At 39.5% G+C, this 16,629-nt stretch overlaps 1 pseudogene; it reads left to right on the top strand.

Annotated features, from left to right (window-relative positions):
• The first annotated feature begins 4,669 nt into the window (after positions 1 to 4,669).
• On the top strand, positions 4,670 to 4,767 carry LOC120106380 (small nucleolar RNA R71; annotated as a pseudogene).
• Positions 4,768 to 16,629: the final 11,862 nt, after the last annotated feature.

The raw sequence follows: 16,629 nt of genomic DNA on the forward strand, positions 1-16,629 counted from the left end.
TTGACCATTCCGTGGATTCTCAATTTCAACTGCCCCGTGTGGAAAAACAGTTTTTACAATGAAAGGACCTATCCATCTTGATCGTAACTTTCCAGGAAACAGATGTAAGCGAGAGTCATACAAAAGAACTTTTTGTGCAGGTTCAAAAGATTTTCTTAGAATTGATTTATCATGCCTAATTTTCATTTGTTCTTTACAAAGTCTAGCATTGTCATACGCATCTCGACGAATTTCATTCAACTCACTTAATTGTAATTTTCGAATTAAACCAGCATCTGACAATTCAAAGTTCAATTTTCTAATGGCCCAATATGATTTATGCTCTAATTCAACAGGTAGAAAACATGCTTTTCCATAGACTAGCCGATACGGGGACATACCAAGAATAGTTTTATAAGCAGTACGGTAAGCCCACAATGCGTCAGAAAGTTTTAAAGACCAGTCTTTGCGTGATGGATTCACCGTTTTCTCTAAAATTCATTTAATCTCCCGATTGGCTAACTCTACTTGGCCACTAGTCTGCGGGTGATAAGGAGTGGCAATTCTATGAGTGATACCGTACTTTCGTAATAGGATCTCAAAAGGCTTATTATAGAAATGTTTTTCTCCATCACTAATTATAACCTTGGGCATCCCAAATCGTGAAAAAATATTTTCTTTTAGAAATTTCAAAACAGGTTTGTGATCATTAGTTCTACAGGCAACAGCTTCTACCCATTTTGACACATACTCAACACCAACTAAAATATACTCATATCCAAAAGACGAGGGGAATGGGCCCATGAAATCGATGCCCCACATGTCAAAAATTTCAATAGCAGTAATGGGCTGAAGAGGCATCATTTGCCTACGAGTTAGACTTCCAACACGTTGACATGGGTCACATGTCCTACAGAACTCGTGGGCATCTTTAAATAGTGTAGGCCAATAAAAACCACATTGCAACACCTTAGCTGCCGTTTTCTTAGATGCAAAGTGTCCTCCACAAGCACTGGCATGACAAAAAGAGAGTACACTTTGTATCTCATGTTCCGGAATGCATCTTCTAAAGATTTGATCATTGCAATACTTGAACAAATAAGGAGCATCATAATAATAATTTCTTACTTCACGCAAGAAATTATTCTTATCATTCGATCCCCAATGCCCCGGCATCCGGTTCATGATAAGAAAGTTTACAATATCAGCATACCATGGCATAGTAGAAAGTGTAAACAATTGCTCTTCAGGGAACGAGTCCTTGATGGGCAACTGTGGCACCAAATCATGAACAACTAGCCATGATAAATAGTCAGCAACCATATTCTCTACTCCCTTTTTATCTTTGATAGTGATGTCAAATTCCTGGAGTAGAAGTATCCATCGTATTAAGCGTGGTTTCGCATCTTTCTTATCCAATAAATATTTTAGCGCTGCATGATCTGTAAAGATAACAATAGGAGCACCAAGGATATAAGAGCGAAATTTATCTAATGCAAATACTACTACAAGCAATTCCTTCTCGGTGGTGGTGTAATTCATTTGAGCATCATTTAAGGTTTTGCTTGCATAGTAGATGACATATGGCTTATTATCCTTGCATTGTCCTAGGACAGCTCCTATCGCATAGTCACTAGCATTGCACATGATCTCAAAAAGTAACGACCAATCAGGTGGTCGCACGATGGGTGCAGTGCTAAGCATAGCCTTCAACTTTTCGAATGCCTCTTGGCAGGTTTCGGTCCAATTGAACGGTGTATCAAGGGATAGGAGGTTACATAATGGTCGGGCTATGACACTAAAGTCCTTGATGAACCTCCTATAAAATCCGGCATGACCCAAAAATGATCTAACATCTCTAACTGTCTTGGGTGCAGGTAGCTTGGCGATTAAATCAATCTTAGCTCTATCAACTTCCATGCCCTTCGATGAAACAATATGTCCTAGGACAATTCCCTTTGGCACCATGAAGTGGCATTTCTCCCAATTCAGTATCAGATTCTTTTCCATGCATCGAGCTAAGACTGCTTGTAAATGTGACAGGCAATCATCAAATGAATTGCCAAAAATAGAGAAATCATCCATAAACACTTCTAAAAATTTCTCGTTCATTTTTTCAAAAATGCTGAGCATACACCTTTGGAATGTTGCAGGTGCATTACACAACCCGAATGGCATCCGACGAAAAGCGAATGTGCCAAAAGGACAAGTGAAGGTAGTCTTCTCTTGATCCTCAGGTGAAATTTCTATTTGGTAGTACCCGGAATAGCCATCGAGAAAACAATAGAATTTGTGTCCTGCAACTCTTTCCAAAACTTGGTCTAGGAAGGGTAGGGGAAAGTGATCTTTCCTAGTAACCAAATTCAATTTTTGGTAGTCAATACACATGCGCCAACTCGTCGGAACACGAGTTGGAACTAGTTCGCCCTGATCATTTTTGACTACCGTCAGACTTGTTTTCTTGGGCACGACTTGAGTAGGACTCACCCACTTGCTATCGGAAATTGGGTAAATAATACCCACGTCAAGCAACTTGAGGACTTCTGCTTTAACCACATCTCTCATCGTAGGATTCAACCTACGTTGCATTTGCCTTGTGGTTTTGGCATTGTCCTCCAAATATATCCGGTGCGTGCAAATTAAAGGGCTAATCCCCTTCAAGTCGGCAATAGACCGTCCTAAAGCTCCCTTATGATTCTTTAGAACATCAAGTAATTTTCTTTCTTGGGCATGATCCAGATCAGATGAGATGATTATAGGAAATGTGTCATCGGATCCAAGAAAGGCATACTTGAGTTCCTTCGGTAAAGGTTTCAACTCGAGCTTAGGTGTTTGTTCATGGGATGGTACTATCTTTGCTTCTCGAGATGGCAACTGTTCAAATTCCTCTATTCTCGGTCTCCACCCATTGACCATCATAACATCCGAATTATCTAAAACAGGTGGGACCACATCATCAGCAGTACCTTCAGAACACCAATCTATTAAACCATTGTCGGCCGATTCAGTAAATGTTTCTTTTAACAAATATTCTTCCGCAATTGTTTCAACCCATTCAACTTCTTTACTTTCTTCATGATCACTGGGTTGTTTACCTATACTAAAGACGTTCAGTTCCAAGGTCATATTGCCAAAAGAAAGCTTCATGACACCATTCCTACAATTGATCAATGCATTAGAAGTTGCAAGGAATGGACGTCCTAAGATGACCGGAATCTGAGATGGTGAATTGGAAGCCGGATGTGTGTCCAGTACGATAAAATCAACAGAAAAATAGAACTTGTCTACTTGGACCAACACATCTTCGATAATCCCTCTAGGAACCTTCACTGACCTGTCAGCTAATTGTAAGGTCACAGTTGTTGGCTTCAACTCACCCAAACCGAGTTGCTCATATACCGTATATGGCAACAAGTTCACACTCGCTCCTAAATCTAGCAATGCTCGCTCAATCCTAAAATTGCCAATGATGCACGAGATAGTTGGGCAACCTGGATCCTTATATTTAGGAAGAATGTTATGCTGTAAAATTGCACTCACATTTTCAGCCAGAAATGCCTTCTTCTTGACATTTAAACGACGCTTGACAGTGCACAAATCTTTTAAAAATTTTGCATAGGAAGGCACTTGTTTTATTGCATCAAGAAGAGGTATATTGATTTTTACTTGCTTAAAAAGCTCAAGAATTTCAGAGTTTGGTTCAAGCTTTTGCAAGGGCTTTAATCTTTGTGGAAATGGTGCAGGAAAAGGACATTCAATTTTTTCAGTAGATGTTGGTGCTTCAGTTTCTTCATTATCCTTTTCTTTTGTCTTTAAAGGGTCAGAATCAGGTATGGCTTGAGTTTGTTCTGGGACTGGTCGGTCAATAACTTTTCCACTTCGCAAAGTTATTATACTCTTTGCTTGCTCTTTATGCGAAGTTGAAGATGATGCATTGCTACTGCCGTAGACTTGAGGATTAGGTTGTGGTTGAGCTGGTAGCTTACCTTTCTCTTGAGCACTTAAAGCAGTGGTCAGCATTGTCAGTTGATTTCTTAATTCATCATTGATTTTAGCTTGGCCTTGCATGAAAGATTGCAAAGTTTCTTCGAGACTGGATTTTTGAGGGGGTGCGTGTGCATAATGAGGTTGCGGAGGTGGAGGAGTTGGGTTATATACTTGTTGAGGTTGGTCATTCCTCCACCTGAAATTTGGATGGTTCTTCCAACCAGGGTTATAAGTACCCGAAAAAGGATTATTGAAAGATTTTTGATAGGTATTCATAACATTGGCCTGATCGTGCAAGACTTCTTTAAATGCGGGTATTGTGGGGCAATCAGTGATGAGATGGCCAGGCATCTCGTAAATCCTACAACACTCGCTGTTATATTCTACGGTCTTGACAGGTTCAATCCTTCTAAGTTCAATTTCCTCTACCTTCCTAGTAAGGGCTGCCATTTTAGCTTGAATATCATCCTGAGTATTAAGGTTGTAAAGGCCCCCGTGTGGAATGCTAGTAGTCTTAGGCAAAGGTTTATTCACTCTATCCCCTGTATCCCATAATTGTGCAGTCTCTGCGAGAGAGTCTAAATAGTCCCATGCCTCATCGGGTTGCTTTTCCAGAAATAGACCATTGCACATAGTCTCTATAAATTGTTTCAACTGTGGGGACAACCCTTCGTAAAAGAAACTAATGGTTCTCCATGTTTCAAACCCATGATGAGGACAAGAGAGAAGCAAATCTTTAAATCTCTCCCAGCATTCATAAAATGTTTCATGGTCTTTTTGTTGGAAATTACTAATGTGCCTTTTCAAAAAATTAGTCCTTTGTGCGGGAAAGAACTTTTTTAAGAATTCTCTTTGCATATCATGCCATGTTCCTAACGATCTTGGTCTCAAGGAGTTCAGCCATGTTTTGGCTTTATCCTTCAAGGAAAAAGGAAACAAGGTTAATTTAAGGACATCTTCCGATACATTTGGCACTCTAAATGTGATGCTAATTTCCTCAAAATCCTTAAGGTGAAGATAAGGGTTCTCGGATTCCATTCCATGATACTTTGGCAGCAATTGAATTACTCCTGGTTTGATTTCAAAGTGTCCTACATTTTCAGGAATAATCATGCATGAAGGTTGACTAGTCCTAGTGGGATGTAAGTATTGTCGAAGTGTCATAACTGGGGGTCTACCTTCATCACCATGGTGACTTCCTATATCATCAGGAAAATTTGCCATCTCACAAGGTGTGAGATACTGCAAAGGAATTTCAAGGATGTGTCCTAAGGGATGATCTAAAGTTGTGCGACTTAATCGACCGGTGTCGTCCCTATTCCAACCTAGCATACAAAATTTAATTATTTTTTTTAATTAATTTTTTTTATATATTTTTTTTAAAAAAATAAATATAAATGTAAGTACCAACTAAAGATACCCTAAAACTACACCCTAAAACAAAAATCTATTCACAATCAAACATGCAACTAAACATTACACCTCAATTTCTAATGTTTTTCCTAAATTTCTAGACAGCTCCTAACTGGTTTGAAGAGGGCACCTAAGCCTCCAATCCGGTCTAATGAACCGAGTTGACCAGGTAAGCTCCCAGGTAAGTGGAGGGGTCACGATGCGTTCGCAAAGGTCCCACTTAAAACCCACTTGCCTCGAACAGATGAACTGTCTCCCTTATAGGGACAAAGCTTGCCTAGACATTAACTAAGCCACAGAGCGAAATTGGTGCAACTTTCGGTGGTCTTCATCCTATTGAGCTCGAATGTCCTTAGGGGCCAACGTCTAGTTGATTTTAGTTAAGCTTAGGATATTTATGCAATGGGGTGATTTTTGGGCTAAGGACGAGTGATGAAATCCCGACCTTATCTTTTTAAATGGGTTCAGCCCTTAGAGTATTTTATGCTGATGCCATATACTATATGCAACAATCAAGAGATTTTTTTTTTTTAATGTTTTATGACATGACATTAAATTTCATTGAATAAGTGATCAAGCAAATTATTTATTTTTTTTTTAAAATTTTATGAGTTGAAGTTTGAAACTTGAATTCTGAAATTTGAATTTGAAATTTTAGGTTTTCTATTTTTTTAATTTAATTTTTAATTAGCAACACGGGTTAATGAGATATGATAACAATAAAATTCTGATTCTAAAACAATTAAGTGCAGAAAATTCAAAACAGAAAGCAGTAAAGTTTCGTATTAATATAATGGTCTTAAAAGTTTCAGAATGTCAATCAGACCATTCAGATGAAAGAAACACAGGTCCTGCATCTGACAACTAAATTTGAGTTCAATCAGACGGTTAATTTCTTTGATATCAGAGTTTGATGCAGACTATGCAGGAAATAAAAAAACAGCAATAAAGATTTTTTTTTTCAAAAGAAAAATACTAACAAATCAACTAAAAATTAACTCTAAAATTATACTAATAAATCAGCGGTTCTCCGGCAACGGCGCCAAAAACTTGATGCAAAAATAAAATTGTTCTCCCAAGTGCAGGAGAATCGCACAAGTAGTAAATTTCTCGGGAGTCCGAGGTCGAATCCTCAGGGAACGAAATATATATGATATTATTTAGTATAATTTCAGATTAATCAATTCAATAAATTTGTGGATTAAAATGATGTTTTGATTTTCAAAAATTAAATGCAAAGAATAATAAACAAAATTCAATGAAATAAAAATGGTAGGGATCTGGAATCCCCCTTGATGATATTGGATCCAAGGAATAATACTCTATGGTTCTTGATTAAAGATTAAATGTAGGATAGATCTAATCATGGTATATGTTTCATGAACATATGAACTCAATTTCTAAGCATTCATCGTGCTTTCTACGTCTATGACGAATCAAATACTAAAGCAATCCATATATCAATAATCATAATCCATTAAAGATCTATCTATGAAATAACTACGCATGGATCAAGAACATATCAATAAATATAAATCATTGAAAGCAAAAGTTTAGAATTTACTTCAAAGAGAAATACATCAAAGGTTCCTCCATCACCCTTCCTAGGACTTTAGCCTTCCATTAAAAACTTTAATCCCCCTTTCATTTTCTTTCTTTCTTTTTTTTTTCCTTTTATTTTCGGAAACAGGGCCTCCCCTGTTTCCCTTCTCTATTTTTTTTCTTTTCAATAGGGACACCCCCCCCCCGTTTTTCCGAATGAGGATCCTTTATACCACTTGATGACTCGATGGACTCCCTGATCACACGGGATGCTCCTCTCATGCTGGCTGCCGAGTATCCCGGACGCGGAGAGGTTGTGATTGCGGGATCTTTGGTTGCGGCAATCTGAGATTTGGATGCTGGCTGGCCGCGAACGTGGCATGCAAGGAAGCTTCACAGAAGCTGGGATCTTCGGTAAGGGAGGAAGGCTGATCGCAGGAGGCAGCTGAGATCCTCTGTGAACGTGGAAGCTTGGGGCTTGAACACTTGGGATCGGTTGGAATGCGTGTGGACTCGGAAGCGAGCTGATATTCCGGAAGATTGCAATCGCCATGGGATGCGGAAATGCTGGGATTCGGATGGAGGTTTGGAGCTAGGATCACGGACGTGGCCGATGGTGTGAACTGCGGATGAGGCGGAATCTGGGAGAAGCTTCGCAGGAGGTTGCAGACGTTGGCTCACGGACGCGGGATGTGGCTGCACCTAGTCTGGGAGAAGCTGGATGCATAGGAGATGAATATGGAGAAGATACGTGGGATGCTGGCGCTGAGATCACGGAAACTGGGAGGCGCTGTGAACCGAAGCTGGAGCTGGGACGCTGTGAACCGGGATGATGGGTCGCACGCTGGGAGCTTGAGAGGATTCTTCACGATCGGCTGAAAATTTCACACGGATCCTGGGAGCTGATAACAGAAGCTGGGATCTCGGGTGATGTGCTGGAGCTTGAAGCTTGGGAGGCTAGGAGATGAACTCGGACGGGAGCTGGGATGCGTGGCTTTGAGACCACGGGTGATGAACCTGGGACGCTGGTAGCAGGGCTTGGAACGCGGGGGAATCGCCACGAGATGTGGAAGGGAAGATCTGGACTCTGCTGTGAACTGGGACGCGGGAGATGTGCTGGATGGTTGCGACTGGGAAACAATCCAGAACGTTTGGCTGGTCACTTACAGTGATGCATCTTTCAGGCTCAATGCGCATTTTAACTTTGATTTACGATCACCTGCACCCCACAAAAATAAAATATTAATGCAGCACTGTTATCATTATTTGTTAGCAATAATGCTAATTTAAGTGATGTGTAGATCGCACTTTTGTGCTCTCATCAAAGGGCATTCATGAATATGGTGAGATGGGCTAGAACAAAGAGCACAAACTTGTGCTTGAGGAAAGTTTGGAAGCTATTCTCTAGACATTAGCTGGTCCAACTTGCGGGATAGTGCATCTACTTTGTCAGATAGACCTATGGACTAGCTAACTTCATATATGGTCCCTTTTCTTTGAGAACTCGGGGGTGCTTGACGAGCGGAGGAGGCATGGTGGAGGAAATTTTCATTAAGGTTTTCAAACAACTGCCATGCCTCATGCTCACTCTTAAGCATGAAAGTTTTCCCACAAGAAGCATCAATCATTTGACAATTTCGTTCAGACAACCCGTCATAAAAGCATTGCACTAGTTGCCATTTGGGTATTTGATGATGCGGGCATTTTCGGAGTAAATCTCTAAATTTTTTCCAAGTTTCATGAAAATCTTCCCCGTCAGATAGGGAGAAGCTCGTGATAGCACGCCTAAATTGGTTCGTTCTTTCTATGAAAAAATATTTTTTTAGAAATTCATGTTGCATTTGAGCCCATGAAAGAATGGAATTGGCTTCTAATGAATGGAGCCACTGCTTAGCTCTATCCTTAAGAGAAAAAGGAAATAGCCTAAGTTTCAGAGCATCATCAGTGAAGTTCTGAATTTTGACAGTGGTGCAGATCTTAAGAAACTCATCTAAATGTTTATATGGGTCTTCATTGTTGAGTCCATAAAAAGAGGGAAGCATTTGGATGACACTAGACTTAATCTCAAACTGTACAGCAGCAGTGGTATCAGGTAATCGAATACAAGATGGAGAGGTATAAATGGAAGGAGTGAAGTACTTCTTTAACAGCTTGGGTTGTTCTTCAGCCATCTCGACAGGTGGTGTAGATCCTATGGTTCTATAGGTACGGATTTCAGCTCGAAGGGCCCTAATAGAATGCTCTATCTCAGAATCAAAAGGTACTAATTCAGAAGATTTGGAACGACACCCTAGCATACACTAATACTTTTCTAGTGCAGTCAAGCATGCATTAAAACAAAACACATCAAATCATTGTGTTTACCCTAAAATCACTAGACAGCTCCTAACTGGTCTAATGAACTGAATTGACCAGGTAAGCTCCCAGGTAAGTGGGAGGGTCACGATGCGATCGCAAAGGTCCCACTTAAAAACCACTTACCTTGAACAGATGAAGTATCTCCCTTAAAGGGACAAAGCTTGCCTAGACATCAACTGAGCCACAGAGCAAAATTGGTGCAACTTTCGGTGATCTTCATCCTATTGTGCTCGAATGTCCCTAGGGGCCAACGTCTAATTGATTTTAATTAAAGTGATAGCTATGTGAGAATTGATTCACCTAACTTGGGCAAGAATCTGGTGATGAAATCCAGTTCTTATCTTGTTAGGATGATTTTTCTTACTATGTGCGGTTTAATTGGTGTACGTGTATCAAGCATGCATTCACACTTTTGGTAAAATTAAAATCAAACAATCACCACAAAATTTCAAGCAAATTGGGAATCAATTTAAATAAGAAAGGTTTAGAGGTTACCAAAGAAAATTTTTTCAGCAATTTTTTTATTTTTTAGGCAAACCTCTACAGCATTCCTTTTCCAGCAGTTTTCTTTTTGATCGTCCTAAATTTCCTCTTCGATTTCTGATCAAATAATACCAACAGAAAAATCAAAAATTAGTAAGGGAGAAAGAGATAAGGGAAGTAAAAAAAATAGAAAATATTTTTATTTTATTTTAGATATATATGTATATATTTTTTTCAAAAAGTTTTTTTTATGAAAAGAAAAATAATTATACTAACAATCCTCGGCAACGGCGCCAAAAATTGATAGTCAACTTTAAAAACCATGCAATAGCACGTATCTGGTAGGATAGTGATTACGGGTATCGATCCACGGGGATTAGGATACAGTTATTTTCTTAAAATAAAAATATTTAAAAGGAAGAGTTTGTGAAGAAAATTAACTAAGAAATTTAATAAAAAATGCAATTAAAATGTTATCAGTTTGAGGAAACCTAGGGCAAGAAATTCACCACTAACATCGAAACAAGGATTAATTGTATTTTAATTTATTCTTGGATTAACATGCAAATTGGCTACAAGCGTAATAAGCATTTAAATAGAAATTCACAAAAGCAATTTGGAAATAATCCATCTTCAGTTAGCATGAAATGTCTACCCTAAACTAATGTGGCAGGACACTGCATCTTCCTTAAGCATGACTATTTACTTAGGGATCATGAAGAACAGTTGTATAAACGTCATATTTAAAATCACAGAAATTAAATATGAGATGAAATAAAATATTCATTAAGAGCAAAATAAAGTTTATACAACTCCAAGAATAAAAATCAAAAATATAAAACCCTTAGCCCTTTGTTAGGGCTGCATCTGGCCCTAGAGAGGAGATCAGCCTTCCATGGAGTCGCGGGCGACAGCAGCAGTGGCACAGCAGCGGGCTCCCATTTCTTCTTTTCTTCCTCCCTTCCCTAGATCTCTCCTTTCTTCTCTAGCAATTCATTATTTTTTCTTTTGAGAAGGCATTACCAAAAAGACCCAAACTTATCTCCCTCCTCTGTTTCCCGTGGGACTCCGCCTCCGAAGAGCTTCGGCCTCGAAACCAAGCTTGATGGAGCAGCCCCCAGTTGGGGAAGAAGGAATGAAATCCCAAGGAGAACTCTCCTCCTTTTATAGCCTCCCTATTCTTTGTGCAGAGGATAAGCTTCCCGAGTGAAGAGATAAGGGTGGAGGAACGGCAACAGGCGAGACGCGTAGAAGATTTGATTTGGGCGCTGGAAGCACAGGTTGCTTGATCTGATCCTCACGGGCAGTTCGGAATCCTGGCTGGCCGCAGAGGAGATGTGCGATGTTGTTGGGAGCTGGAATTCATCCCGTAAATAATGGAAGGTTGGAAGCAATCGGGAGGATGCTTGGCTTGATTAGCTGGATCTGCGGTCGTGAAGATCACGATGGGAAGACGAACACGTGGAAGACAGCTGCTTGCTCTCATCCGGAGGTTGGGAAAGGCACACGGAGCAGGGGCTGTTTCCGTGAAGTCTGGGATGCTCATCTGGCTGGCCACGAGATAGGGGTGGATCGCGGAGTATCCGGATGCAGGAGGAGATGGGACCTGGATCCATGCGGACGGTGGGAAGTTGAGAGGATTGTGGCTCTGTTTCGGAACAGGGGAAGAAAACGTGCGAACTCGTCCGTGATTCGTGGAAGCTTAGGAGGTGGAGACACGGAATGTGATGCTTGATTCACGAACGGGATTGGCTGCGGATGTTTGGAGATAATCCGAATTGCTTCAATGCGGTGGAGATGAAGAGACGATGGGATGCATGCGGGGAAGACGCGTGAGCTGAGAAGATGATGCTGGATGCGAAGAAGACGCGTACAGTTGCTTGCGAACGGTGGATACGGCTAGGATGTTGATCCTTTCGTTGGGAAGAAGATGATGAAGTGAGCTGGGAGATGCTGGGAAATTCGGTTTTGGCTCTATCTTGGTTGAGATCTAGCGGAGCAGGGGATGCTGGGATTTGTTCCGAAGAAGGGATAAGGATGCAAGCGGCTGGATGGAATGCTGAGATTTGGGTTCATCCCGTGAATCATGGGACTCTGTTTTGAAGCTAAAACAGGGGAGGAAAAGGATGACGTGGAAGATAAACACGGGCGTGAGGGATGATGTGTGAATTGGAGGATATGGGATGAGCTTTGGGATCCGTGCGACGATAGATGGTATGCTTTGAGATCTAAGAGACAAATAACTGAAGAGATTTGAGGAATTGGATCATGTGAAAAAAGAGTTGGAACGAGTGGGAAGAAATTTAGGTGAACTTGTGAAGAGTTAGGAATTAATGGAAAGTACTGGGTTTTGGAGAAAAGTTCTTGAAGTCGACTCTGAAGGATGTAAAATTGTGAAATGATGCAGTGTCAGTTTAGGCTTTACCTAATTAAGCTTGACTCAATCTGCATACATTAAGCTTAATCAGTAAATAAATAAGTAAAACTTGAATTACCTTTAATAATTTATACAAATGCAATGATGAAGGTAACACATTTTCTTGGTTAAATTTATAAAATATGTGAATTAAAAATAATGATAAGTGCTAGGAGAAAGATATTAATTCATGCATTATTTAGCACTTATCAAAAACACCACATGAGATATGGACTGGATGTAAGCCGATGCTTTCTCACCTTAGGATTTGGCGGTGTTTGGCGTATGTCAAATGTTTGAAAATAGACAAACTTGAACCCAAGTCTGACAGATGTTTCTTTGTTAGTTACCCTAAAGAAACTAAAGGGTATTACTTCTACTTTGCTGAAGAACAAAAGTTGTTCGTAAGCAATAGAACTATTTTTTAGAGAAAGAATTCCTTAGTGAAGGAACTAAAAGCTCTAAAATTGAGCTTAGAAAAGTTCAACATGTAGAAGATCCGACGCCATCCATTAAACCAAATGAGTCGGATTTGATTACATTAGATCCAGAACCCATCTTAGATGTACCATTGAGGCGATCAGGTAGAGTACCACGTCAGCCGGATAGATACTATGGTTTCTTGGTCCAGGATGGGGATCCTGTCGAACTTGATGAAAATGATGACTTGGATGCTATGCAGAGGCATGACTCTGATGCATGGCTTGGAGCCATGCAATCCGAAATGGAATTCATGAAGGTCAATGATGTATGAACATTAGTTGACTCACCTGAAGGGATTAAACCCATAGGGTGTAAGTGGATTTTCAAAAGAAAACGGGATGCAGACGGAAAGGTGGAAACCTATAAAGCCCGTCTGGTTGCAAAAGGATATCGTCAGCATTATAGTATTGACTGTGATGAGATGTTTTCTCCTATGGCAATGCTCAAATCCATTCGGATTATGCTTGTGATAGCAGCACACTTAGATTATGAAATTTGACAGATGGATGTTAAAACCGCTTTTCTAAATGGAGATTTAGAAGAGGAGATGTATATAATGCAATCTGAAGGTTTTATATCTGCAGAAGAGTCTAAGGTGTGCAAGCTTCAAAAATCTATTTATGGATTAAAGCAAGCTTCACGGAGTTGGAACATACGATTTGATAAGGTGATCAAATCATATGGCTTCATTAAGAATGAAGAGGAACCTTGCATTTATAAATGGGCAAATGGTTCAGTTATCATATTTCTTATTTTGTATGTGGATAACATTCTTTTAATCGGGAATGACATTTCTGCGTTACAAGGAATAAAAGTTTGGCTATCATCTCAATTTGTCATGAAGGATTTGGAAGAAGCATCTTACATCCTAGGGATGAAGATCTATAGAGATAGATCTAGAAGATTGCTTAGATTATTCCAATCCACATACATTGATACTATACTGAAGAGGTTCAGTATGATTAATTCCAAGAAAGGCTATCTTCCGATGGGCCATGAAATTAACATATCTAAAAGGGATTGTTCGACAACCCCTCAAGAAAGAGAGAGTATGGATAGAATTTCATATGCTTCGACAGTGGGAGCTATAATAGATGCCATGACATGTACTAGACCAGACGTGGCATACTCACTAGAAGTAGTGAGCAGATACCAGTCTGATCTAGGTAGCAACCACTGGAAGGTTATAAAAACCATCCTTAAGTATTTGAGAAATACTAAAGACCAGTGGCTTGTTTGTGGTGATTCTGACTTAAAACTTGAGGGATATACCAATTCAAGTTTTCTGTCAGATTAAAATGATAGCAAGAGCGTGTCAGGATGTATCTTCACTCTTAAGGGTGGGGCCATCTGCTAGAAGAGTTCCAAGCAGCATACAGTGACAAATTCTACATGTGAAGCAGAATACATCACAGCATCTGATGCCGCCACGAAAGCTGTATGGTTGCGAAAGTTCATTACCGAGCTTGGAGTGACACCCTCCATTGATGATCCAGTCCCTATATTTTGTGACAATACTAGAGCCATAGCTCAAGCAAGAGAACCCAAAGCACATCAGCGGACCAAGCATATTCTACATCGCTACCACTTGGTTCGAGAGATCGTCGAACGAGGTGATATTGATCTTCAGAAGACCGACACAAAAGAAAATCTGGCTGATCCATTTACCAAAGTTCTCGGCATCAAAGAGTTTAACGAACACAAGTCGAAGATAGGTATTAAATACTATGCCGATTGGCTTTAGGCTAAGTGGAAGTTGTTGGAAATTGTATCCTAAATGTCAATCGTTAGCATGTTGATGATTGAATTTTGTAAATGAATTGACAAATCAATAAAGTATTTTTTGGCATTATTCATCATTTTACATCTTCAAATGAACTCTTATATGATTAAGTCCTTAGGACTTATTAATAATAAAGGAGGATTTATCTTCGAGCCCTTAAACTAGTTCGTGACCAAATGATATGTTGTTACAAGGACGACAACATTATCGAGATTAGATCGTTGTGTGACATATATGTTGGTTATCCTCTTAACCAAGGAGTGTGGAGACACTGGTATGCCACACAGGTGAAGTGTAGGAGTACATTTTACTGAACCTGACCAATTCCGGAACGCTCTACTATCAATAGATGTTTCGAGTGGATATGGGTATAAGTTTGGCCCTCTAACCTGAGACCGCAACCTATGACTAGCAAGCAACTCATTGTACGTTGGTACCGGACTAGCTGAATTTCTAATTCAGTGACAGAAGGTCACTAGGTGCAGTCAAATACTTGCATAGTCAGTTGTGAGTCGAGATGGAATTGACCCCTCCTGAAAATAGGAGATAATGTCTTGTGATTAATTTAGCAAAAACCTTGGCCAGGGTAATCCTAGTGAGGAGTCACGGGATATCTAAAGTTAATCACATAATGCATGTACTAATTATAGAGTTGACAGTGAGCTCTAAGTCATCATGGCATTAGGAGTCAAAGGGATTGAATTATACATTAACCATAGTTCAAGGTTCCATAATATTTGCTTCGCATATATTCGGCCTATCCGGACGTCAGATACCATTGCTAGATGGTCACATCGATTAGTGTAGGAAGTCGTTCCTATACTACCGGTTTAGGTTTGAACCTATGAGGTCACACGCATAGAAGATTCCTAATTGATCAAGAAGGCTGATGAATGATTAAGAATCATTCAGGAATAATTTGGTCAATTCGATTGGCAAATTATCTTATAAAATAATTAAAGTAATTATTGGAGGATTAATTAGTAATTAGATTGCTAATGAACTCAATTGAATTGAGTAATTAGACTAAGGATGAGCCAAATTGAATTAGATTCAATTCTGGGCTCAATCAGAATTTTTGACCCGATTGGATTAGGTCTGAATCAAGAGGACTTAGGTTGACCAAATTAAATTAGATTAAATTTGTGCTTAATTAGGGATTGACCTAATTGGATTAGGTTCAACCCATGGTAATTGGATCATTCTAGTTGTTAGGATTTAATTAAATTAAATGGGTTTGATCTGAAACTATTCGGATCTTGAAATCCACTTGTCACATATCCATGCATGACGCCATAAATTGATTTTTAATATGATTAAAAATTAATTTAATTTATTTAATGGTGCCATGGGACACTTGGCAACATCTGGGACCTCTTTCATAATCAGATGGGGTGACATGGAGAGATAAATTTATGAAAAAAATTAGATAAGATCAAATTCTCTCTCTTCATGACATATGTCATCCTTATCTTTATCTCACTTCTAATTAAGGTTGAATTTCGAATTTAATCACCACAAAATCACCATGTGACCCTCTAATCTGATTGTGGGCATAGAAATTTCGAAATGAAGTGAGGGAATGGGCGACATGATGAAGGGCTTGGATGTGATCAATCCTTCATCATGTGATGGCGCATGAAGCTATGTTTGAATTTTGAATTCAAAATATAACTTAACTCCACAAAATCCTGATTGTTGGCATGTGAAGAGGAGTGGAGTTAGAGTATAAGAGGGGGTTATCAGATGGTGGCCGAATTCAAGAAAAAAACAGAGAAAAAGGAAAAAGGAAAAAAGAAAAGAAAAAAGAAAGAAAGAAGAAACTAGTTCATCTTCCAACTTGCCATTTGATCTTCGACTAAGTCCTTCACGCCATTAGTGTTAGGGGTCCCTGATAAGAGTCTTTAGATCAGATCTAAGTCCTCTTCAATCCCTCTAAACCTTTCCTCCAAGTTCTTCCAAGAAGGCGAATCAAAAGTTGATAGCATTGGGAAGATCAAATTTCAGCCTCAAAAAATTCTGCGCAAGCTAGCACTTCCGCAGGATTGGATCTCTTCAGGAACTTCGCGTGTACTTCTCGTAGAGGCCATTCGTGTGCGTGGCTGCGAAGTCAAGGATCAGATCCACAAGTTTCATCCATCATAAAAGGTATTAATCTAGCATTAATCTTTCATTATGGTGTCAA

This window comes from Phoenix dactylifera, chromosome 15, assembly GCF_051530095.1.
Source record: "Phoenix dactylifera cultivar Ajwa chromosome 15, Ajwa_hap1_PhDact_Kaust_v1.1, whole genome shotgun sequence".
NCBI lineage: Eukaryota > Viridiplantae > Streptophyta > Magnoliopsida > Arecales > Arecaceae > Phoenix > Phoenix dactylifera.